At 40.1% G+C, this 24,311-nt stretch overlaps 1 pseudogene; it reads left to right on the plus strand.

Annotated features, from left to right (window-relative positions):
• Window positions 1-15,776: 15,776 nt before the first annotated feature.
• On the plus strand, window positions 15,777-23,728 carry LOC127668495 (sorting nexin-18-like; annotated as a pseudogene).
• The last annotated feature ends 583 nt before the right edge of the window (window positions 23,729-24,311 follow it).

Here is a 24,311-nt window from a genome sequence, read left to right on the forward strand (position 1 = left end):
AAATGCAAATCAAAACAACCCTGAGATTTCACCTCATAGCAGTCAGAATTGCTAAGATTCAAAACTCAGGAGACAGCACATGTGGGCGAGGATGCTGGTGGGGTTGCAAATTGGTACAAACTTCTGGAAATCAGTCTGGCAGTTCCTCAGAGAACTGGGCATGTCACCTCCTGAGGACCCTGCTATACCACTCCTGGGCATATACCCAGAGGATTCCCCAGCATGTAATAAGGACACATGTTCCACTATGTTCATAGCAGCCCTATTTATAATAGCCGGAAGCTGGAAAGAACCCAGGTATCCCTCAACGGAGGAATGGATAAAAAAAAAAAGGATTACTATTAAGCCATTAGAAACAATGAATTCATGAAATTCTTACACAAATGGATGGAGGTGGATAACAGCATACCACGTGAGGTAACCCAGTCTCAAAAGATCAATCACGGTATGCACTCACAAATAAGTGGATATTAGCCTAGAAAATTGGAATACCCAAAATATAATCCACACACAAATGATGTCCAAGAAGAATGGAGGAGTGTCCCCTTGTTATGGAAAGACTCAGCGTAGCAGTATAGGGCAATACCAGAAGAGGGAAGTGGGAAGGGGTGGATGGGGGAGTAGGGGGAGGGAAGAGGGCTTATGGGACTTTCAGGGCATGGGGATCCAGAAAAGGGGAAATCATTTGAAATGTAAATAAAAAGTATATCGGAAAAAAGCCTGAATATTGAGTGTTGAAATATGAGTATCAGAAAATCTAATTTTGTGTCTTTGATGCTTTAGGGTGTATCCAGTCATCATTCAAGATAACTGAGACCTTTTAATACAATTCTGTTATGTATATTGGCACATGCTATTTTAATGTTCTTTGGATGATTGGCTGCTAGACCCATTCTATTTCCTGGCTCTTTGAAACAATGCAGCCATAATCATGCATGTGCAAGTATTTGTGTGGAATTGGTTTGACAAGAGTTCTCTTGCCTTTTGGTCAGGAATTGCAGCTACTGAGAATGTCTCCTTAGGACTATTAGAATCTTGAAGCACTTCCTTTTCAAAGCAAAGATGAAGAAAGGTATACAGTAATTAATAAATAGGGATTGAGAACTATGGTTTCATGATTTATACAGTGTCAAGTTGACCGGAATCATCTATGAATTCAGAGACACATCCTTCTGGTTTATGTATTAGAGGTTTCCTAGATGGAATGAAAAGATCCAAGTATTCCAGTCTGAATGTGGGAAGTGTGTGTTCCTTGACCTGGGAGCTGAGGTTGAATAAACAGTAGCAAAGGAGATGGCCACCAGAGGAGTGCACCCCTTCTTCTTTGTTCCCTTTCTGCAAGGCTAAAATGCTGTGCTCCAGCATACTCTACTCCCAGCCATGATGTACAGAATCTTCTGCAGCAAGGAGCACTGTTTTTGCTGGCTGACTCCCAAGCTCATTCTTAGTTGCCCCGGAAATCCTTCCAAGGAATGGTGGACAATGTCCACAGTTGCATGGGTCCTCCTTCATCAATTAACAACCCCTCATAGACATGCCTAAAGACCATTTTCATCTTAGTGATCCATAGCTGCTATACTTTTCTCAGATGGGGACAAGATATCCTCAAAGTTAACACTGACATGGTTTAATGAGATTCTTTTAAGTACAAGTGTACATTTTATTTCAACATTCTTCATATGATGGTCAACTATGCTCATTCTTTTACCTGACTCTTTTAAACATGGCAACAATAAATATGTATGTGAAATTATGTATGTGCAAAGCTGACTTAAAGTCCTTCCACTAGAGATGGAGAAGTTGTATACCTAGACCAGATTTCATTTTTATTGCTAGTTTCTTCAATAACTACCTTATAGATTGCCATTCTATACTCTACTGATCATCACCACAATGGCATTTCCTTCAAATCCCTGCCCTGTGTTTTGTCTCTGTTTCTCCTCGCTTGGGTATTTTGATATCCCTTTTAAGAAAGACTCGAGTATACACACTTCGGTCTCTCTTCTTCTTGAGCTTCATGTGGTCTGTGAATTTTATGTTGGGTATTCTGAGATTCTGGGCTAATACCCACTTATCATGGAGTACATACAATGTGTATTCTTTTTGATTGTGTTAGCTCACTTAGGATGAAATTGGCTACTTCTAGCCTTTTGCTTAAGGCTTTCATGAATTCACTGTTTTTAATAGCTGACTAGTGTTCCATTGTGTAAATGGACCTCATTTTCTGCATCCATTCCTCTTCTGAAGGACAATTGGATTCTTTCCAGCATCTGGCTCTCATAAATAAGGCTGTTATAAAATTCGTGGAGCATGTGTCCTTATTACAAGTTGGAGCATCTTCTTGGTATATGCCTAGGAGTAGTATTGCTAGGTACTCTGGTAGTACTTTGTCCAACATTTTAAACGAACCTCCAAACTGATTTCCAGAGTGATTGTTCTGGCTTGCAACCCCAGCAGCAGAGGAGGAGTGTTCCTCTTTCTCCATATCCTTGCCAGCATCTGCTGTCACCTGAGTTTTGCTCTTAGCCATTCGTACAGATTTTGCGGGAATCTCAGGGATGTTTTGATTTGCATTTCCCTCATTATTAAGTATTTTTAACATTTCTTTAGGTGCTTTTTAGCCATTCAGTGTTCCTCAGTCAAGAAGTCTTTGTTTAGCCCTGTGCCTCATTTTTTCATAGGGTTATTTTGTTCACTGGAGTCTAAGTTCTTGAATTCTTTGTATATATTGGATATTAGCTCTGTATCAGGTATAGGCCTGGTAAAGATTTGCCTAATCTGTTGGTTGCCATTTTGTCCTATTGATAGTAGGTGATGGGGGAGCACCATCATAGAGGCAGGGGCAGGGCGATAGGACAGGGATTTTATGAAGAGGAGACATGGAAAGGGGAAACATTAGAAATGTAAATATAGAAAATATTAAAAAAAGAACAAAAGAATTATTAAATAAAGCTGGTTGAAACATGTTCTGCATATAAGAAAACTGTATAAATGTTTGCTTTTTATATAAAATCCTAAGTTTAATGATTTCCCCCCCCCCCAGTGAAAAGAATATAGCAGTGTAGGTATCTAATTTATAGGTCTGTTTATTACTCAAATTTTGTAAGCTTAGACATCAAACCAGTAGTTCCTTCTCAAGTTCCATGTGTCTGACAGAAGGACAAAAAGGCTACAAGGCTTTGGTAGTGAGATGACAGAAAATATTTTCTGTTACAGTAAGTCCATTATTTTCTTCTTAGAAGGTATTCAGTGAGGGTGACATCCAGGAGAGTGAATATCATAGCTTAGTGGCTTCTACAATAATACAGACTCCTTCCTTACTCTATACTACCAAAATAAAGGATTGTAAAGCATTGTTCAATAAATATTATTCTTTCATATTACCCCAAGACATGATTAGAAATTATGAGTTCAAAAAGTGAAAATTGAGACCCCTCACACCTGTCTCTGATTCTGGTTACATCGCCACTGCTGTACAGCATGACAGAAGACCTACTTCAAAATTTCCCACCTTTAAGATCATCTTTGGGCACACACTTACCTTTTACCTCCATCTGTGATGTTATGCAAACAACAAGTTTGCAAGGTCAGATGAGCTGTCTTGCCACCACAGAACTCACACTTGAGGGAAGAAGCTGGTGTGTCCTGTGTGTGACTGGCACTACATACAGTGTGACCACATGACAAAGCATGCTCATCCACACATGACAACCAAGAAGATCCCAGCCTGGCAGGCGGAGGTGGGCAAGCTGAACAGAATCCCCTTGGCAGAGAGGCCTGGGAGCATCCGCGAACCCTTGCTGGTCTTTGGCTGAGGCACCCTGTGGCATCCATCACCTTCAGGCTTCTTCGAAAGCCTCTTCAGGAATGGAATCTATGTTCCTCTCCACAAATAAACATGGCCTCTGGGATTTTGAATGGGGGGAAGGCTGTTTCTGATGGAAGTATATTAATTTACTTTTCGTATTGAAAATCTGTTTGGTGTCTTTTCTACTTTTAGAACTTTGTCTCTGTCTCTCTATATGTGTATCTCTGCTCTGTCTATCACTCTATGTCTCTTACTCTTGTAAGGAAATGGAAGAAAATTTGCTCTAAATGCTCAGCATTCAAACAAATATTTCTGCAATAAAATTTACAAAATCTGGATTTTTGTACCTTTCTGTTCATGTTTTGTAGAAATGTGACAGTATACTTATATTTATAGTTTTATAAAAATATTTATATTGTACTCAAATTACCCATTTGTGGATAGACAATTTCACAGCCTTCTTTGCCATGCTTTGTAACAAAGTTTTTTTTATTAGCCAGCTTGAGATTAAGCCTGGTAGTTAGTCAGAAAGAAACAAAATAACAAGTATGATACCAGCCTTGTATAGTGATTGTTTTAGATCAGAACTGGTTGAATAAAGAAGCCTTAAAAAGTCCCAGTACTCTGGGAGGCAGAGGCAGGCAGATTTCTGAGTTCAAAGCCAGCCTGTTCTACAGAGTGAGTTCCAAGACAGCCAGGGATATACAGAGAAACCCTGTCTTGACAAAACCAAAACCCAAAAAGCAAAAAAAAAAAAAAAAAAAAAAAAGAACTCAACTTAAAAAAACTTTGTGGTTTGTTTTGGGGGTAATTCTAGCAATCAACCTTGTTTCCCAGAGAACTATAATTGTGGTTGGGTAGAACTAATCGTGTGAGTCTGACCATCCATGGAGGGTGTGCCCAGGCCTGCCTGGGCTGCTTGTTGGCAGTTTAGCAGGGCCAAATGTGGAATGGCAGCCCAGAGCAAATGATCCCATGTCCTGTCTGTACTTAAGCAATGAAACCATGAATGCAGACACAGAAAGTTTTAGATTGTACTTTGGCTTTTGTTTTGGTTTTACACTGCATGCTAGATTGAAGACCACACAGAGAAAAGGAAATGTTTTATTGGTTGGTTAAACTTTCTACCAGAGTGCAAATTCCACAAAGCAAGGCTTTTGTGCAGAGTTGGCTCTGCAGTTCAGATGGATTTCTCATGGACAAAATACTGAGAAATGTGTCACTAAATGGCAGTGACTGTCACCCAACTGCTTTTCCAGTCATTGTATGTGAAGGAAATTATTTTGCTCAAACAAGAAAATGTGGAAAGACTATTTTGTAGCTTGCCTGAAAACAGATCTTAGGCACTGCTTTTATGCCTCAGGAGCATGTGTCCTGTATCCAGGTGATCAGACAAAAACGTGCTTTTAGTTAAAATTTTAAAAGCTCAGGAAATACAGTAAGGGTGAGAACAGGCATATGGCACTGTTTTGGCAGCCTGAGAATATTTTTGTGAGGTATGAATTAGGTTTTGTGTTTGCCTATTAATCATTGGTGTTTAACTTTACTAAATGATGGCAAGGTTGAAATATTAAACAATTAGATAAAATAAGGTTTTTGTGTTCAGATCTTTGAGTCTTATATAACCATTACATGGTCATACATTGTATGCTACTTGATCCCTGTAAGGTGCCTCTGCCTTTGGTAGATGAGTTCTGTATGTACATGAGTTTAGTAACTGTCCAGACAGCTCTCCAGGCAGTGTTGGTATTGTCTTTCAACATAGTGGAGTGCAGGAGAACTAACTGTATCTATAGCTCATGTGTGTCGCAGCACCCTGAGCCTGTTCACCTGTCTTAAGTTAGCATCTACGACTGTGTAAGCTGTAATGACATCTAATTTAATGTTTTTGTCATTGTCACATGTAGAGGGATGTTCCATGTCCTGGCATTTCTCCAGGTAACAGAAGGCCCTGAAATGTTTGGTTGCTCATCACAGAACTTTCTCTAACTAGCATTGTTTCCAAATGACTGAAGTGTTTCTAGATTTATCAGCCATATTTCTGAAAGAGGTCCCAACATTTGTCTAATGAAAAAGCAAGGTGGAAAACAGTTCCTATCTGAAAAGGACACCTGAGCTCCAGAGCCATGGGATTGGCTGCTCCCTTCAAGGCCCTCCCCAACTCCCCATGTCATGGTGGTGATCCCAGTGTCCCTTATTGCTTGAGAAGTTCTTCATTTGATTTTTTCACTTTGTTGAACCTTTTAATAATTTTAGTAATAAAAATGTAAATGTTAACTACTTTTGTTTTATATAACAGGCTTTGTCTTATTTAAAAGATTATGGGTAATGTAACTTTTTTCTTTTAATCATGTGAAATTTTCTTGCTTCTCAGACAAAGAAAAGATTTCAATTTCAGTAGTTGTGATACTGCAAAGTTGTACCTACTGCAGGCTCCTCTCTCTGACCCTGTTTTTCTCCCGGAGGTTTTATTCTTTCAGACACCAGCCATGCTTTACCACTCTCATTGCTTTTTTATATTCCTAGGTAAAAAAGAAAAAATGGGGGAAAAAACAACTAATTTTAGGTTCGATAAGAGTGTCCAGCAAGTTGGCAGAAAACCTTCTGTCTTTGAAAATAAGCCAATTAAAGTAAATGAGTGGAATGTATTTGATTAAGTTTTATATAGCATACTATTGTCTCCATAGCATACCATAGCATAAGGAATATGCTGTTTCATATTTTAGCATAAATTTTCCTACTTACATATAAACTCATCAGATCCACATTTTCCACGATAGAAAAAAAAAACAGACTATTTGACTTGTCATGGTGATTTTATTTAGGTTCTTGATTTTATACTTTAACTTATATTTGTTCAATTTATGAGAACATTAGAAACACATTATTACTTGTTTTACATACACATCTTTCTGTAAACATTGAATATTTACTATGAAACATGGAAATTATTTCCAGATGGTTATGGAGATAAACACACTGACTGGTATGAGGTGGAATCTCCAGGGTTTTTTTTTTATTTGCATTTCACTCCTGAATAAAGGTGTTTAACATTTCTTTAGGTGCTTCTCGGCCACTCAGTATTTCTCGGTTGACAATTTTTTGTTTAGCTCTGTACTCTATTTTTAATAAGCTTATTTGTTTCGCTAGAGTAGAACTTATTGAGTTTCTTGTATATATTGTATATTAGTCCTTTTTCAGATGTAGGATTGGTAAAGATCTTTTTCCAATCTTTCAGTCGCCTTTTTGTCGTATTGACATTTTTCTTTGCCTTCCAGAAGCTTAACAATTTTATAAGGTCCTAGTTGTCAATTTTCGATCTTACAGCATCAGCTATTGGTATTTTGTTCAGGAAAATTTCCCCTGTGCCCAAATGCTTGAGGCTCTTCCCCACTTTCTTTTCTATTACTTTCACTGTATCTGGTTTCATGTGGAGGTCCCTGATCCAGTTGGACTTGAGCTTTGTACAGGGGATAAGAATGGATCAAATTGCAATTTTCAACATGCTAACTGCCAGTTGAACCAGCACGTTTTGAAAATATTCTGTCTTTTCTCCACTGGATGGTTTTAGCTTCTTTATAAAAGATCAAGTGGCCATAGTAGTTTTGATTTGTTTCTGGATTTTCAATTCAATTGCATTGATCTACCTGCCTGTCCCTGTACCAATTCAATGCAGTTTTTATTACTACTGCTCTGTAGTAGAGGTTGAGGTCAGGGATGGTGATTCTGCCTGAAGTTCTTTTATTGTGGAGAAATTTTTGCTACCCTGAGATTTTTTTAATTCCTGATGAATTTGCAAATTGTTCTTTCTAGTTCTATGAAGAACTGAGTTGGAATTTTGAAGGGGATTGCATTGAATCTCTAGATGCTTTCTGAAAGATGGCCATTTTTACTATATTAATCCTGCCAATCAATAAATTTAGGTGATATTTCGAGCTTTTTCATCATCTAATGAAATGTTTAAGCTGGGCAGTGGTGGTGCACACCTTTAATCCCAGCACTTGGGAGGCAGAGGCAGGCGGATTTCTGAGTTTTAGGCCAGATTGGTCTACAGAGTGAGACCAGGGCAGCCACGAATACACAGAGGATACCCTGTCTCAAAAACAAACAAACAAAAGCAAATGAAGTGTTTATGTGGTTTTATTTCTTTGAATTTATTTATGTAGTATATTATGTTGGTGGATTTTCATATATTGATCCATACCTGTATCTGTGGGATGAAGCCTACTTGATCAAGGTAAATGATCATGATAATTTTCTTGGATTTGGTTGGCAAGAATTTTATTGAATATTTTTGCACCAATGATCATAAGGGAAATGGGTCTGAGGTAGTCTTTCTTTGTTTGGTCTTTGTGTGGTTTTGGTACCAGCATTAGTGTAGCTTCATAGATCAAATTGGCTAGTGTTCCAAACTATCCCTTCTATGTTGTGGAATAGTTTGGAGAGTATTGGTATTAGGACTTCTTTGAATGTCTGATAGAATTCTCCACTAAACCTGTTTGGTCCAGGGCTTTTTTTTAGTTGGTAGACTATAAATGATTGTTTCTATTTCCCTAGGAGTTGTAGGACAGGTTAGATGGTTTATCTGATCCTCTTTGAACTTTGGCACCTGGTGTGTGTCTAGAAAATTGTCCATTTCTTCCAGATTTTCCAATTCTGTTGGGTATAAGCTATTGTAGTAGCATCTGATGACTTTGAAATTTCTGTTTTTATGTTTCTGTGGTGATCTTTTGGGTTTGTTGAAAGAAGATTACTGTCTTACTTTTTCTAAGGTGTAGTTTCTATCCTTGTGTTTTGTCCTTTTAATCTATTATCCTTTGTAGGTCTGGATTTAGAAAGATATTGTGCAAATTTCACTTTTTCAAGGAATATCTTGATTTCTCCAAATAAGGTGATTGAGAGATTTGTTGGATATAGTATTCTGGGCTGGTATTTGTGTTCTCTTAGGGGCTGTATGAGATCTGCCCAGGATCTTTTAGCTTTCATGGTCTCTGATGAGAAATCTGTCATAATTCTGATAGGTCTGCCTTTATATGTTACTTGAATTTTTTCTCTACTGCTTTTAATATTCTTTCTTAGTTTACAGCATTTGGCGCTTTGATTATTATGTGATGGGAGGAATTCCTTTTCTTATCCTGTCTATTTGGAGTTCTGTAGGGTTCTTTTATGTTCATGGGCATTTCTTTCTTTAGGTTAGGAAAGTTTTTTTCTATAATTTTGCTGAAGATATTTACTAGATCTGTATGTTTGGGGAATCTCTCTCTTCTATACCTATTATCCTTAGTTTTGAATTTCTCATTGTGTCCTGTATTTCCTAGAGGTTCTGGGTTATGAGCTTTTTACATTTTGCATTTTTATTGTTGTTTCAATGTTTTCTATGGTATCTTCTGCATCTGAGATTCTCTCTTCTATCCCGTTTCGTCTGTTGGTGATGCTGGCATCTTTGCCTCCTGATCTATTTTCTATGTGTTCTAACTCCCAGGTTGTCTCCGTTTGGGGTTTCTTTATTGTTTCTATTTCCATTTTAAGGTCATGGATGGTTTTGCTCATTTTCTTTGTTTGATTGCATTTCCTGTAATTATTTAAGGCAGTTTTGTGTTTCCTCTTAAAGGGTTTCTACCTGTTTACCTATGTCCTTTTGTATTTCTTTAAAGGAGTTATTTATGTCTTTCTCAAAGTCCTCTATCGTCATCATAAGAAGTGATTTTAGATCTGTATCTTGCTTTTTTGGTGTGATGATGTATCCAGGACTTGCTATGATGGGAGAATTGGGTACTGATGATGCGAAGTAACATTGGTTTCTTTTGCTTATGTTCTTATGCTTGTCCCTGGCCACCTGACTATCTTTAGTGCTACTTGCTGATACTTTGTCTGACTGGATCCTGTCCTTGCTGTGATCCTGGATTTGTCAGAATTCCTCAGAGTTCAGATGTCTCTGTGATCCTGAGATCCTGAGTATGTCATAGCACCTGGGAACTGCCTTTGGGACCAAGATATCCTGGTCTGACCAAGCTCCTGGGATTCTGTGATTCTCTGATCCTGTGATCCTGCAATCCTGGGTATGTTAGAGAACCTGGGAATGGAGCTTCCTCTGTGTGGTGTGATACTGTCTGCCATGTCTGCAGTCAAGGTCTCCTCAGAGTACTAGCCCAGACCTGAAGGAACTTGTGCCACTGGTCAGGAGGAGTTCCTGGGTGCGTGGGTCCCACTTGTCCCAGGTACTTCTTGTGTTGGGGCAGATGTATCCTCCCCACCTCTGATTCTATAAGCCTGGGCTTGTTAGTGCCCCTGGGAGTGGAGCTTCCTCTGTGTGTTGTGGGACTGGCTTTGGAATTCAATGCCCATGCTCAGGGCTCTGGTCCATTCTGGAAGGGGATCGTACACTTTCACATTTGAATATATTTCCCTCACATATGAGACACCGTATGTAAAAACACTGTGACGGAGTTATACCTAGAAAAATAAGTAAGGTTTATATGTTCTTTCATAACTCATGTCTATAACCTTTGATAAGATCTTCCTTGTGATCTAAAATTTAGACTTTCTTGTGCTCTTTCAACATGTTAATTGTACTAACATGTACATATGTTCACATATGTACAGGTATTATTGTCCAAGTTCTGCAAATGAGAGATCAAGTCTCTCTCTCTCTCTCTCTCTCTCTCTCTCTCTCTCTCTCTCTCTCTCTTTATAGGATTGTGTGATTTCACTTAATATTATATATTCTAATATCTTCCTATCTTCTGAAAATTTTATGATTACATTTTCTTTAGAGGTGCATAAAGATCCAACATACATATCCACTTTTGTGTTAGAGTAGAGAAATGTGGGTGTATTATATTTGATTTTCTTCATTTTTTCTCGGTATTCTTTCACTATATTAATAATTTTACTTTGTGCGTGAACTCTGCTGTGTTAAATCTTATGTTGATTGATGAACTTCATGGATATCTCATATATGGTAGAAATGGTCACAGATACAACTGGTTGATAAAGCTCCTCTTCTCAGTGCAGGAATATGATCACAGAAGTAGTTCCCAGATTGTATGGTAAGTACTCATGGTGGTTCAGTTATGCTTATAATCTGATGAAAATTTCCCATAATCTATGGAAAACAGAGAATAAAGAATTGGACAGTATTCTACAGCTATTCCTCATGCACAATGGTTCTATACAACTTCCAAATCAGAACACAAAAGTATCCATAATAAAATTATCTAACTACTGTAAGTGTTGTATTGAGGCTGACTGCATGATATAAAGGAAGGTAAATCGCCTTGCTGGGGTATATTGCTGGGGTAAATGTCGACATTTAGAAAAAATGTCTAAAGTTATTATTTTTAAAGTATTTATCTCCAAAAAGGGATGTGGGGGAAAAGAGGCTCAAAATGTTAATAAAATTATTTTTATTCATTTTATTGAAAATAACTTATTTTAATGTATATATTGATAGTCAATAATTAAAGTTGCTAAAATTTTAGAGTCTCAATCACAGTGAAATGAACAAATGAAACATCTTAGGAAGAAACCTTATTTATAAAACTTTCTCAAGTGGCCATTCTTGTGCACTTAGAGTTAAAATGACAAGCCTGCCTGCCCTGCCCTCTAGCCCACTGTCCTTTGCCCTCTCTTCCTTCATTTTCTTGCCTTTTTGTTTTTCCTGGGTATTTCCTTGATGAAATACATCAATATGGCCCCAATTTGCTTGCATAATTCTACCAGAGCTAGCGTATGGCTGGGATCAATTTGTGGATCCAACCAACAGATTAGGGAACGACAACACTAAGGTAAATACCATCACTATCCCTTGACTTCTTCCATATTTTATCATTTATTATATTGGGCACTTGAATTCTGTCAAAGTGACAATAAACTAACCATTTATTATCTGATCTCCAGAAACTGAGTAAATTATATTTCATAGCTAAACGTCTTTGAGTTTCAAGGACAATTAAAATTGAGGATGTTATTATAGATAGATAAAATGGTATGAATAGAATTATTTCTATCCTTGAAAACAGCTATGTCAGTCCTCAAAATGTGTTGCTCAGAGGTAAATGATAGTTCCTGTTAAATAAAATAGAAGCTTTTCTAAACAAGGAGACTGGGTAAGTTATAGTGTGAAACACCTGGACACCTAGTATTCAGTAATGCATACTCAGAGTCACAGTGCTGCTGCAGCAATCTGTGGAGGAAAATGTCTATCCTAGAATGAACTCACTTATTTTCCCACGATATCTCTACACTCTTTGCCATTGCATAAAACAATAGAACTTGACACAAATGAGAATATAGTATATCATTTAACATGTGATGTTTGACAACCAGGACATGATAAAGTATTTTAATGTAGAACAGATTACCTGCAGCTCACTCAGCCAAAGTAAGCTGTACAATCTACAAAACTGCTCAAGTCTAAATCAATATCTATAAAAAAAACACAGCAACCATACACACAGAGAAGCACACATGCACATACCCACCCCCAAACACACATATTCTACCATACAGACATCCAAATACACTCACACATCTGACATTCACAAGGAGACAACACAGAACAAGTGCAATATTTTGAAAACATCAGTGATTTAGCATGTGCAGTCTATTGGTCTCGTCATTAAGCATAGCACAAAAGGAAATAATGAATAGTTCTTGAAAGGTGGATTAGAAATGAATAATCCAAATATTTTCTTCATTTCTTAAGTTTTGGGAGGGGAGGAAAGAGTTTATTTAACTTTACACATCCTCACTATAGCCCGTATTGAATGCAACCAGGACATGAACTCATTGCAGAAACCTAGAAGCAGGAACTGATGCAGAGCCTGGTGAAAGATGCTGTTTATGGTTTCCTCATCAGGGTATGCACATCCGGCTTTCTTTTTCAAAAGAAAAAAACACATTTATTTATTTTATATCCCAATATCAGCCCTTACTCTCTTCCATAGTACACCTTCATTCAAGTCCTCTGCCCAGTCGACCTCTGTGTGTTACCCCCAACTAGAAGTTTCCAAGGAACAACGCCCTGCCCTTCAAATCACTGAGGGACTGGGCACATATTCTTACACTGAGGCCAGAAAAGGTGGTCCATTTAGGAGCATGGCATCCAGAGGCAGACAGGCAACAGGCTCAGGGAAAGACTCAACTCAAGTTGTTGGAGTCCTGAATGAAGACCAAGCTGCTCATCTGCTACGTATATGTATGGTGCCTAGGGCCAGCTCATGTTCTCCCATTGGTGGGTGGTTCACTCCTTGCCAGACACCAAAGATCTAAGATACTTAACACTGTTGGTCTTCCATTGGAATCCCTGTCCTTGTTGGATCCCTCAATCCTTCTCCTAGCTTTACAATAAGACTCTCCAAATTCTGTCTAATATTTGGGAGTGAGTCTGTTTCTGTTTCCATTGGGTAATAAGTGGAACCCCTCAGAGGACAGTTACAGTTACTTCCTCTCTGTAAGCATAAGAGAGTATCATTAATACTTTGAGGAACTGGTTCTTGCCCATGAGCAGGGTCCCAATTTGTGCCAATCATTGGTTGGCAATTCCCTCAGTCGCTATTATTGTCCCTGTACATTTTGTAGGCAGGACATATGGTATATTCACAGTTTCTGGCTATTATAATTAAAGTTGCTATGAACATAGTTGTGCAAGTGTTCTTGTGGGATGGTGGAGAATCTCTTGGGTGTGTGCTGTCTGTATGCTTTGTTTGCTCAGTTTACCGTGATATAGCTGTTTGGGTAAACTTCAGTGTCCAAGAAACTGATATTCTATAAAGTTGCACCGTATAAAGTATCAAGACTATTTCCCAGGCTCCCTATGCAGTATATTTATGGTTAAACATTTTATTTTGATGCCAAAAGATCTTCAGTTTAAATCCTCAACTCAAAATTGTAAGGCTCAAATTTAACAGGAATAGAACTGTCAACTCCTACTCTTATGAATGCCACTAATTTGAAAAGAGTTACTGCATTCCCATGGATGACAAAGCTTATTTAGCTCCTTGTTAATCCTAAAACTAATAACTAAAACCAAGGAAAGTTTATTTAAAATCAGGCTTACTTAATAAATGATCCTCAAACTATTCAGTGATTTAATTGACATATGGGCATGATAAACACTGCAACTGGATCGTGGTTAACACTAGACAGAACTGTGCCCATGCCTCTCCCTCCAGCAGGGCTCTGTTCAGGCTGTGGACACTCTGACTTGTCAAATAAGGTCAGTTTTCCCAAGTACATTTTCTACAGGAACATCTCTCAAACCTTCTGCTTCTGGCTGCTGAAAGCCCATGCTATCTTGGGCAGCAACAGAAGACTTAATGCTTTCCTGTAGGACAGCCAAAGACTGGCCAAGGAAGCCATCTTGTTGACCATGGAAGCCAGGACAAATATCTAGGTAGCCTGCAAGTCTTTGCAATTTTAGTAGAAACAAAGACAATTTGGTTTATACTTCTGCTACAAGTTATTCTTTTCAGAGTTTTGAGGATGTGGATTTACTAACTGTAGCTTTAACAGGGAAGACACCTAAGTTTATCTACGAAGACAATAGCTGCCTTTCTAATTCATTTAACTGGGGCCCCAGGCTACAGTTTTCTAAAACTTGTAGGCTTCTTGCTGAGAAAGAGAAACACAGTGTACCTTGTTGACCTACTTCCCTCTTAAAGAGACAAACTCACAAAACAAGTTCTATGTAAACTTTTTAGTCTTAATTTATTTAAAAATACTGCTTTGCAATCACTACTCTCAGTTAACCAACATCTGGGATTCCTGGTAAATGAATTGAAATTGTTTCAAGCTAAAGTAAATTGTAAGGGTCTAGAAACCAGCTTAAGACCTGCAAGTACAATTCCTTAGAATTTCTAAGGAAATAAAAGCTTAAATAATTAGTGTTCTAAACATTGATTTACGATTTGTAAACAAAAGTTATAAAAGTGTAAGAAAGCAACTAAAGGAAATAATGTTTCAGATTTCCTCTCCTATGCTATTGTTAGATGAAAACTTCTAAAGTTCACAATTTTGACAGGAATGAATAGAGTTCTAATAGGCTATTAATGTAGACCTGGTTCTTCAGGCTTTTAAAATATTGATGCTAGTGGCTTGGATTAGTGGTAGATACTTTTAATCCTGGAACTGGAGGCAGAGTCAGGCAAATCACTTAGATGGAGGCCAGCCTGATCTACAGAGTGAATTAATATGTAGGGCTACATAGCAATTAATATACAAGCATACATATATACACATTTATAAATACATATTATTACTGCCAAAATTTCTAAGTTTTAAATTTTTAAGGATGTCTTCTAAATATAAACTTGAAGATTATTCTACTAAATACTTCATTTATACTTGAGGGAGTTGACATGTATCCACCACGTTAGATCAAATGGACTCCAGATAACTATTCTTGTCAATAGTTTAAATAATATGTTAATAATAATAAGTATAAATAATAAACTATGTTTCCCTGCCTGCATCCTGTTCCAGAGTGTAGAATTCCTACTTCCTCCTCTCTCTCTTCCACTCCCTCCCTGTTTTATAGCCTGGAAGTTGTGTCTGAAAAAGCCTATATTGTGTTACTGAAAGTCTGTTAATACAAAGTTGTTCCCCTCTTTATGGGCATGACTAATTTCATTCAATTTGCTCCCTAAATGTGGAATATGTGGGGGGCAGGGCAGCGAGCAGGGTGGGGCAGCCGCGGAGGAGGAGAACTTGGCTGCCTTGGAGAGCAGCTGAAATGCCTGTTCTTCAGGCAGGGCAAGCTGGAGACTGACGCCATTCACCTGGTCCTGTCCTCAGATGCAGCAGAATGTCTTCCAGTATCTGGGATCAGGACTGGTTCCCCAAGGCGAGGCCAGCTTCATCATGATCCTGAGCCCTGGGGCCTCCATGGTGCAGATGCCCGGCACCCCTCCAGCAAAGCTCTCTGCTCCAACAAACCCCGCCCACTTCTGGGTACCAGTCACCAGACATGAAGGCCTGGCAGCAAGGAGCAATGGGAAACAACAATGTGTTCAGTCAAGCTGTCCCGAGCCAGCCTTCACCTGCACAATCAGCAGTTTACAACAACATGAGCTTCACCGTGTCCATGGCAGGTGAAAACGCGAACCTTCAGAACATGAATCTAATGATGGTCCAGATGCAAATGAGCTCTCTGCAGATGCCGGGGATGGATGCTGTGTGCTCTGAGCAGATGAATGATCCAGCACTGAGACACACAGGCCTCTACTGCAACCAGCTCTCATCCACTGACATTCTTACAACAGACGCAGATGGAAACCAGGACAAGAGGACAGAAGAGTTCTTCTGTGGTGACTATGGCCTAGAGGAGCTCTACAGGTGCAGCAGGTTCAGGTGTTTGCTGACGTCCAGTGTACAGTGAATTTGGTAGGCAGGGACCCTCACCTGAACCAGCCTGGTCCACTGGGAACTCAAAAGCCCACATCAGGACTACAGAACCCCCAGGCCCAGCAGAAGAGCCTCCTGCAGCAGCTACTGACTGAATAAGCACTTTTAAAGGAATGTGAAATTTAAATAAGAGACATGCAGAGTTATATGAATATATTATATAGTTCTCTGGGATTTTTGATATCTCAATCTGCAGCCATTCTTCCGGTTAAGGCATATGGAGAAAAAAAAGAAAGAAAGAAAGAAAAAAGTTCACTTTTGGTGGGAGATTGAGAAGTGGTTTTTGTTTCCTTCTTTGTAAAGTCCTTAGGTATTGAAAAGAATAACAAGGCAAAACAGTTGGACAATCTTACTTATTGAGCCAAAAGTTAATTATACTTATTTATATAATCAGTCATTAGCTTCTGATCTAGATGAAGGATTTTGGAGGCCCAAAATAACAGGTTGGGAGGTAATGAGGAACACCACCGCTCAGGCCCATCCCTGCCCTGGAAGAAGAGCCTGTGGGCCTTGCCTGTCTGTCCACCAAAGGCTGTCCCACTCCTCCCACCACAGCCGCCTCCCCTGACCCAGGCAGCTCGTGTGTACGGTCAGCTTCTTCAAGCAACTCTGTATCTGTTGGCATCAAGAGGATATTTTGCCTCTGCATATGCACCCCTTCTCCTTTTTATAAAGATGGATGTAAACCAAGGAAACCACCCTCCAGGAAAGAGGATGAGAGGAGTATATTCATCAAGGAATCCAAAATGCAGTTTGGGGGAAAATGCAATAATTTTTGATGAGATGGGAGAAGGACAAGAACCGAGTTCCATCAATATTGTAGATATGATTTTCTGATTACGTCTGCAGGGAAGGCAGCCTGTTCTTTCTGCTTTTACTCTGTTAACAGCAAGGTAGCTAAAGCTATTTAAAATAAAATTAAGTCCATGATCTGAGTAGCTTTTTTCCCTTAAATCTCACTGTAACTATACTTTTATTTTTTGTAGAAATTAATTTTGTTCTGATTAATTTTACACTTTTTTTTCATCCTTTTGGTTTTTCTAAATTTGTGTGTGAAATATAAGGTTGATGGAATTGCAATTACATTTGGCTGGTGATTTCATTATGAAGCCATGTTCACTGTGAAGCCATGCTAGGATTTACTCTGGGGCTCATCAAAGTGGCACCGCTGGAAAAGAGCTATTGTAGCTGAGCTCGAGGAGACCACCCCAGAGCGTCCAGGCTCAGCTGATCAACGTGCACAGGCCGCATGTATGAAGGGAAGTCAGTGCTCAAAGAAAAGCTCCTCTTTTTTTGTCTCAGAATAACTTTGGGAGTTTGAACTTCCATCAGGGCAAATGTGTTTCTCTCTTCTGCTCCGAGGCCAACTGGTACCATTTTACCCCGTCTTGTTACTCTTCCACATCCTGTCTCATCCTGGCCCTGAGAAAGGAGCCAGTGGACTGACTCTAGTGCTAGCAGTTGTGCTCCAGGCCGGGCAAGCCTGAGTAAGGCGTGGCCAGAGCGGCCAAGGGAGACTGAGGCACTAAACTTGCCCAGCACCCTGGGCCTGTGGCTGGCAACACTGACCTTTGGCACCGGCTACCTCTGCTCACACCGCAGAGAAACAGCCATAACAACCAATGCGGATGAGGAGCGTGGACCCAAGACTTCAAGGAAGAAGCCATTTCCCCAGATCCTTCCTTCGGCATCTCACCAGCCTTCCTACAAACAACTCCACTGAACAGCATTGACTCAGAAACGACAGGAGTTTGAAAATGGTGGAAGGGCTCATGTGGTAGCAGCTATGAAACAGAAATAGGACCTTCAGCTACAGACATTATCTTTTTAAGTTTTTCAGAAAGTGCATCCCTGTTCCCATTCATTTCCAGCTTGAAAGCCCAGCCATGCTACTCTGGATCCTTCCAAACTGCTCTAGGAGGCCGTTTCCATTCTCTCTGTGATAACGAATGTGCAGCCTTCAGGAAGTTCACCTTTGATTTCAGCATTCCAGATGAAGTCTCCTGACTCGGCGCTTTTGCCTAAAGACCTAGAAAAGAACAGCAGTAAGGAAAGTTGGAGATGCTTATGTCCTCCCCATCCCCACTGCACATTAATGTATGCATGTCACCTGCACGGTTTTATAATTGCACTGTTTGTTTTATGAATGTACAGATTAAAATTATTGCTACATTTGAGGAGAATGAAATTGCTTGCTTCTATGTAATTCCTGTCAATCCACAGGAAACTGACTTTTTCAGGTACTGAAAAGAATTTGTTTAAGAACCTCAAAAAAAAAAGTGGAATACATGCTATGTTAATATGCTCCCAACAGTCTCAGCCCTAAAATCAATCTCTCTAATCATAAGCAAGATATAGTGCTTATGAAGTACTTGCTTCCTTATTGGCAGCTGATATTCTGGATCCTACACTTAGTCAAGATAGTTACGTTTTCTTACATTAGAAAAACCATAAATTGTGGCATCAAGGGAAGGAAATTGTTGCATTCATCATTTTGGAGCCAAGAATAATTTGATGATAATGGTATCCTGAAACCATTTTCTGATTCATAATAAATATCTTTTAAACACAACTTAATGTGTTATTATTTCTGTTTCTCCAAATCAGCAAAAATTAGCAAATCTTTATGGAGTGAACAATTCACTAAAATCTGTCAGTGATATATAACACAGACTAAAAAGAGGAACCACAGTATAGCTGAAGTTCATATTCTCCTAAAGATGTTATCATGACTTCTCATTTTAAGCAACCGAGATACCCATTTTTTAAATCTGTAAGGTCCAATGCAAGAAAGAACAGATATTCTGTTTAAATGAAAATATGATGTCTTATGCCTCAAGTATCTTTCAGTTGATACAGAAAGAAAATAGTGTCAGGTTGGGAGCTTGGCTCAGTGATTAAGAGCATTGTTTGTTTGTCTAGAGGACCTAGGTTTGGTCTCCAGCTCTCATAGGATGGCCCACAACTGCCTCTAACTTCCTGCATTTCCAAGGGTCTTAGAAATGACCTTCTGACTTCTATAGCTGATAGACATACATGGTGCACACACACATTCATACAAAACACTTATGCTCAAAAAGCAAAAATGCTAAAAATATTTTCAAAATCCTGACTGCAAAATATGCTACTGCAATGGTGACACAAAAGATGTGGGAGTAAACAAACCATCTGAGTTCAGGCCATGTCATATGTGATGGGATGCTCTATACATGTTACAGCAAGGATAGAAAAGTACCCTGGCAATCGGAAGACAAGGCTGCCCTGTAGGTCAGTTAGAGTGTTCTCTGCGTGGAAATTGGCAGTTGGAGGTGCTCAGGGGAGGAGTTTTGCCACTCCTGTGCCTCAATGGATTTGCATACATATCTGACACTGCTTGAGTGGCCAAGAACAGAAACTAGATATTCAAAATACTTAAATAATATCAATCCTACAGATCTAAAAATACATGTATAAATAAATAAATGTAACAATTTAGTTGGTCCTTGTGATATTCTGATATACTCATAAATCAGTGCCTTATTTAGCCATCAGAGGAGGTTTTTCATGTATCTTGTGGGAACAAATACAAACAATCAGACATTATGAGATAGAGAGCAGAGATACATACAGAAAGACCAACAGACAGACAGACACACACAGAGAAGAGAAGAGAGAGAGAGAGAGAGAGAGAGAGAGAGAGAGAGAGAGAGAGAGAGAGAAGCACACCACTCCATATGAGATACTTCCATTAAATACCTCTCCTCAGAGTTCACCAAATCCTGAAGTAGAAAAATAAGAATAAATAATATACTTTCCATAGGATAGACTAGACACAAGGAGAACAAATCCTTCTAAGTCAACTGATCAAAACTTATTTGTACACACAGACACTGAGGCAGCAAACATAGGGTGTACTGGGGTGTGCAAACAAGTCTTTCCCAAACTTGTCTTTTAGTTTAGTATTTTTATAGGACTCCTGAATGTGTAAAAATATGTCTCAGTTTCTTGTGTCTTCTCTTGAGCTCTTTCCTTCTGTCTGTTTGCTAAGTCTTACTTTGTTGAGCTTTTCTGTTTGGTAACCTAAGTTTCATTCTCAGATTAAATATACAGATCTAGAAGAGAACCCCCTTCCTGAAATTATCTGCTGGCCTCCAAACCTTTATCCCTTTAGTGATCCATATCAAACAAACAAACCAATAAATGCTAAGTATCTTAGATGAGAGTTAGAGAGATGCTTTAGTGATTAAGAGCATGTACTGCTCTTGCAGAAGATCCAACTTTAGTTTCTAGTACCTCATAATCTGGCTCACAACTATGAAAGTGGAAGGTAACATAAAGCAACATCTGAAATTGTCTTCTGACCTCCATATTTGCATTCTGTGTGCACATATTCACCCACTGTTCAGGTGACATTCCTTACTGTATATGAAGGTGCATCTCTGTACTTTCAATTGTTAAATCTGTAGTGACAAAGAGCTAAGTGATGGCAGGAGTTTGATGCTGTCATTTCTGAACCATCACTGTGTTTCAGATTTTAAATTTTGCTGATCTACAGCTGCTCAAAATATGAATGTCATTGCCTGGTGGCAATCCAATAGATATTCTGGCACTGCCTTACTGCTGATTGCTAATTACCAATATCTGACAGCCAATAGTCAGGTCAAAACTACTGGGGTTGACCAGGGCATGAGACAGACAGAGGGGACAAAAGCAGATGCAGGAGTATGAAAAGATACTGATGGAAGCAGAAGATAGGGAACAAAGCTGTAAACAGTGAAAACCAAATGGGTAGGTAGATTGTTGTACAACTTGAAGTAAGTTGAAATGAGCTATCCCATCAAAATGCCTACAGCTTTGACCTATCCAGAAATCTATGTTTTATTTATGCTGTAAGCTGCTCTGTGTAAAGTCCTGCTTTCACCTATGCTCACAACAATACACACCTGCAAAACAGTATGTGATGCAGCTTCTTGGGTGTATGGATGATTAAACTGATAGACAATTTCATGGTTTCCTAAATAGGGGAATCCAGAGAAACTTCCATCCCTCTTCCAAACACAATTGACCTTCCTGCCTGACAAGTGTAGCCCAGCCTTCCCACATCTTTCTCTTGCTCAAATACCCTTTGAGCCTTGGTAACAGGCTCTCAGGGCAGCAATAGAGTCCCTGAGAACAAAGTCTTTGATTTATTCCTTGTGCTGTATGCATAGAGGCAGAGAAGGCCCACACAGAACTAAGTACACATGTATGAATGCTCACATCTACAAGCATAATCTCTCACTCATGGAGACCCTCATCTCTGTACATACTCATGTATCACACACAATTGGAGAAACCTCCCGTGACAGAGAGGCACATGTAGACACACATACTGCAAAATGGTTGTTTACAATTGTATAGCCATTTTCTCTACTGTACTCTTGAGAAACTGCCCTGAGTCACCATGAAACCAGACTTGTGTGTTAGTTCATGATAAATATCTGTGGCATCCACTGCTTCCTCCTTTTCCTGGACTTCAAACAAAATGTGTGGGACCCTAACAGCTGTCCAATCATGTTCTCTCTTTCAGATATCTCTGGATAAAATGGCTCAGGGTCCTGGAATGCCAACTGCAGGACCAGTGTGGTGGCCAGTCTTTCAGCCTGGTACATCTGTCTAGAAAGCCATGTCACAGATGGAGGTAGATGCATAGTGCTCTCACAATGCAGAGGGGAGAGGCACTCAACAGTAAGTGACAGGCATGCCACTTCCCTCATTCATCTTAGAATCTCTGTCTCCTCAGGTGGCTCCAGTCAGTCTGTGGAGAACTTCATCCCGCTGCTCCCTCTGAATCTCTCTTGACCATTTAAAGGTAAGTCACCTAAGAAATCACAGCAACAGAGCTTGTGAGCAATGAGTCTTTCTTGTCACCTGTGCCTTTGTGTAACTATTTAGTATCTTTTAGCTTATGGCAGCTATATTGGTGATTTGTGGAGTTTGGTTCTCCAGAACTTGAGCATTGCTGTATCAGTAACTCTGGCCTAAATAGAACATCAACATCACTGTCACTCAAACCTCACTGAAGCTGAGGCAAAAAAATCCCGCTCCGCCAACGCGCCGCCCGGGCGGCTTTGAGCCTCTGCCCGCTGGCATCGCCAGCTTCCTTCCAGCAGGGGCGCCCTACAGCCGTCGCCCCAGCAGCTCCTCCATGGTCACCAGGCCAGCCTAGGCAGCGATGATGACTGGGACGATGAGTGGGACGACAGCTCCACGGTGGCCGACGAGCCAGGCGCGCTGGGCAGCGGTGTGTACCCAGACCTCGCCGACTAGGCAGCGGTGGGCAAGTATCTGGAGCCAAGAGCTTCCCATGGTGAGCCTCAAACTCAATCGCTTCTCCACCTCCGTCAGGTCGGGCCTGGGGGCCTTGGTGCTGAGTGAGGCATCAGGCTTCCTGAAGGATGGGGACAAGCTGTGCATGGTGCTGGGTCCCTACAGCCTGAGTGGCAGGAGAGCCCCTACCCTTTCCAGTGCATTATCTATGACCCCACCGAGCAGATCAAGTTCAAGGGCTGAAGAGTTGCATCTCTCACAAGCTGGTGCCCATGCATACCCAGGTGCCCGTGCACAGGTGCTATCAGCACTTGGACTGGCTGTATGCGCACCTGGCAGAGAAATTTCCCGTCATCTCAGTGCCCCATCTGCCCGAGAAGCAGGCCACCAGGCGCTTCGAGGAGGACTTCATCTCCAAGCGCAGGAAGGGTCTGATCTGCTGGATGAACCACATGGCCAGCCACCCTGTGCTGGTGCAGTGCCATGTCTTCCAGCATTTCCTGAGCTGTCCCAGCAGCACTGATGAGAAGACCTGGAAGCAGGGTAAGCAGAAGGCTGAGAAGGATGAGATGGTGGCTCCAACTTCTTCCTCACTCTGAGCACACCACCTGCCGCAGCCCTGGACCTGCAGGAGGTGGAGAGCAAGAAAGACTGCTTCAAATCCTTCCCCAAGATGGATGACGTCGCGCTGCAGCTCAACCACACTGCCAACGAGTTCGCGCGCGCAAGCAGGTGTCTGGCTTCAAGAAGAAGCATCAGAACATGGGCCAGTCCTTCCTGGGCCGCAGCTAAGCCTTTGAGCTGCATCAGCAGGCCTTCTCCACAGGTCTGAACCAGACCATTGCTTTCCCTGGAGACGCCTATGATGCCATCAGCCAACTCTTCGCTGAGCAGCCCAGGCAGGCCATGGACCTGGTCATGGACTGTTAGCGCTGTATCAGGGGCACCTGGCCAACTTCCCAGACATCATCCATGTTCAGAAAGGAGCTCTTACCAAAGGAAAGGAGAGTCGGCTACACGGGAAGAAGGGAAGATGGAGGTCAAAAAGCTGATGTCATTCCAGACCGCTGTAACACTATCTCCTTCACCACATTGGCCGAGATTCATCACTTCCATCAAATTAGAGTAAGAGACTTTAAATCACAGATGCAGCAGTTTTTACAATAACAAATAATATTTTCCCAAAAAGTGACCAAGAAGTGGGAAATCCATTTTGTGGAGGAATAAATAGATAACAATTCCTGATATGGTTAGCCTATTATGAGATTCAAATTAGATATAAAAATACCTTTTCTGTGGAGCCTGAAAGTGAGAATCTTTCAATAGAATTTAAATTTTATTTTGCCTTCTTCCTAGTAAACATCAAATTGGTGACTAAAGTTGGTAGACAAACTACTGAGGTCTGAGGCCCATTTAGTAGTCAGACTGATGGACAATTGTGATGTCAATTATCTAAGGCTCATGTCATTTGACACACTGACACATACATTACCTTTCCTTATACTTAGTGGCTTCAAAAATATTTTTTTGTAATTGTTTTAAAAATTGTAAGGAATAACATATTTTCACAAACAGATAGATAGATAGATAGATAGACAGATAACAACAATAATATATGTGCAACAATATGAGAACTATTTGTCTAAAATATTAGGATATATATACATCTCCAAAGGCTCTTAATTCCTAGTTTTTTAAACCTATTCAAAGTGAATGTGAAAAGGACAGCATGTAGACTTCATCAGCACTGTGAACCTTAGAGTCTAATAAATGCAAAAATCACAGGAATCTTTGAAGCCTATAGAAGAAG

Source organism: Apodemus sylvaticus, chromosome 18 (assembly GCF_947179515.1).
Source record: "Apodemus sylvaticus chromosome 18, mApoSyl1.1, whole genome shotgun sequence".
In the NCBI taxonomy this organism is placed as follows: domain Eukaryota; kingdom Metazoa; phylum Chordata; class Mammalia; order Rodentia; family Muridae; genus Apodemus; species Apodemus sylvaticus.